Here is a 304-nt window from a genome sequence, read left to right on the forward strand (position 1 = left end):
ACAGCAGGTGGCGCTGCATTGGTAAAAAAAATAACATACCGCAGGGGATGATTCTGTGCTGACCATATTTTCTGACATTAGGACCGGTAAAATACGGAACATTGTCAATTATCACCATAAATCAGTGGTTCTCAACCGGGGGCCCTAGGATATTCCAGGGGGGGCCACGGAGGAAATTCTTGCAAAAGGGGAGCCCCGGCTACTGATACGGGGGCCACGAAGAAATTTGTGACATTAAATTTTTTATTCAGTGACTAAAAAAATTTAATTTCAAACAAAATGCATAGAATGTCTTTTTCATAAT

Source organism: Pholcus phalangioides, unplaced genomic scaffold (assembly GCF_987345545.1).
Source record: "Pholcus phalangioides strain wild (caught in Gottingen) unplaced genomic scaffold, Ppha-v1.0 ptg000002l_1, whole genome shotgun sequence".
NCBI classification, from domain to species: Eukaryota; Metazoa; Arthropoda; class Arachnida; order Araneae; family Pholcidae; genus Pholcus; species Pholcus phalangioides.